The sequence below is a fragment of the Palaemon carinicauda genome, chromosome 20, assembly GCF_036898095.1.
Source record: "Palaemon carinicauda isolate YSFRI2023 chromosome 20, ASM3689809v2, whole genome shotgun sequence".
NCBI lineage: Eukaryota > Metazoa > Arthropoda > Malacostraca > Decapoda > Palaemonidae > Palaemon > Palaemon carinicauda.
In genome coordinates, this window is record NC_090744.1 from 106,693,140 (window position 1) to 106,695,639 (window position 2,500).

The following is a 2,500-nucleotide window of genomic DNA, read 5'->3' on the forward strand; positions in this document are numbered from 1 at the left end:
CACAAACTGTTTGTCCCCATATGCTAAAGATCACTAGGCACGTGCTCTTTCAAGACTTCAGCCCGTAAAGTGTGTGGTTATAGTATCCTGTTATCCTCTTGTATTACAATCTTGTCAAGTTTTCTATCCTGCTGTTCTGAATTTGGCGACTATAAACAGGCATTTTTCTTTTTTATAAGCGACATAAACTGTTTGTCGCCATATGCTAAAGATCACTAGGCACGTGCTCTTTCAAGACTTCAGCCCGTAAAGTGTGTGGTTATAGTATCCTGTTATCCTCTTGTATTACAATCTTGTCAAGTTTTCTATCCAGCTGTTTTGGATTTGGGGATTAAAGGCATTTTTCTTTTTATAAACGACAAAAACTGTTTGTCGCCATATGCTAAAGATGAGCAGTAAACCTCTCATAACACAATAGACAGAGAATTCTTGTTTTGTTACCATCTCATTATTACCTTGTCCATATTTAAAGTAATTAGCCCTTTGTTCCTTCTATTCATTCTCTGGTAAACCTATAGTTAGTCCTTTTATATATAATGCCAATTAACTTTGAAGTCACGAAGACTTAAGTCATTTAATCAATTAATCAATAAAGCTTCCAGCCTAGGAAGAACTCTTTTGGGTCTTATCATGTTTAGAACTTGCTCATTTTTATAGTTCGATTGGTTAGGTTTACAAAATGCGAGTTTATTAACTGATGGGAATGAGAAGATTGATTAACATTTAAATATAGTAATTATAGAATTATTAACTGATTTTCATGAGCTGATTATTAATATTTGAATATAGTAATCATAAAATTAACTAATAGTCATGAGCAGATTAATTTATATTCAAATATAGTAATTATCGAATTATTAACTAATGGGCATGAGCAGATAAATTAACATTTAAATATAGTAATTATACAATTAGAAACATGAAAAAATTACTACTTTTGTCATTTTGATGTATAATTTCAAATAAGTTATACGAGAATTTCCACGGCAGTCATCGCAACATTAAAATCTTCAAAAACATATTCTTTAAAAGATCTTAAATTCCCAATTTTTAAAAAGTCCTTAATGCAATTTTTTAAAAACCTCTTATTTTCACGTTTTACAACCTCTTCATAAATATCACTTCTCAGAACCTCCAAAAGCAGCAGTGGTTAAATTCTTCACAAACCTCACTTCTCAAAACCTCCAAAAGCGACACTTATCAAATTCTTCATAATCATCGCTTCCCAAAACCTCCAAATAAGCAAAATTTGTCAAATTCTTCTAAGCTCTCACTTCTCAAAACCGTCATTTGTCCAATTTTGCAAAAACATCACTTCTCAAAACCTACAATTTGTCGAATTCTTCAAATTCTTTTTAAACCTCACTTCTCAAAACCAAAAGCAATATTTGTCAAATTCTTTATAAACCTCATTTCTTAAAACCAAAAGCAATATTTGTCAAATTCTTTATAAACCTCATTTCTTAAAACCAAAAGCAATATTTGTCAAATTCTTTATAAACCTCACTTCTTAAAACCAAAAGCAATATTTGTCAAATTCTTTATAAACCTCCTTTCTTAAAACCAAAAGCAATATTTGTCAAATTCTTTATAAACCTCACTTCTTAAAACCAAAAGCAATATTTGTCAAATTCTTTATAAACCTCATTTCTTAAAACCAAAAGTAATATTTGTCAAATTCTTTATAAACCTCATTTCTTAAAACCAAAAGCAATATTTGTCAAATTCTTTATAAACCTCATTTCTTAAAACCAAAAGCAATATTTGTCAAATTCCTTATCAAACCACATTTCCCAAAACCTCTAAAAGCAGGTCAAATTCTTCATAAACCTCACTTCTCAAAACCTCGAATTGGTCCAATTCTTTTGAAACGTCTCTTCTCAAAACCTTCAAAAGCAAGTCAAATTCTTTATTAAACCACACTTCTCAAAACCCCCAAAAGCGAGTCAATTTCTTCATAAACCTCGCTTCTCCAAACCTCCAATTTGTCCAATTCTTTATAAAAGTCTCTTCTCAAAACCTCCTAAAGCAAGTCAAATTCTTTATTAAACCACACTTCTCGAAACCTCCAAAAGCGAGTCAAATTCTTCATGAACCTCACTTCTCAAAACCTCCAATTGGTCCAATTCTTTATAAACGTCTCTTCTCAAAACCTCCAAAAGCAAGTCAAATTCTTTATCAAACCACACTTCTCGAAACCTCCAAAAGCTAGTCAATTTCTTCATACACCTCACTTCTCAAAACCTCCAATTTATCCAATTCTTTATAAACTTCTCTTCTCAAAACCTCCAAAAGCGAGTCAAATTCTTCATAAACCTCACTTCTCAAAACCACCAGAAACGACAATTCAGAAACCTTACTCTCACACAGTTTCAAAACCTACTGAGATTACTCTAAGAGAATCGGAAGATTCCGAAGATTTGTTTACGTCTTAGAAAGAGCCAAGTACCTTGTTTGAAGAGATTATATCCTTCCCCCTTATACTGTGCTTCCCTGTTTA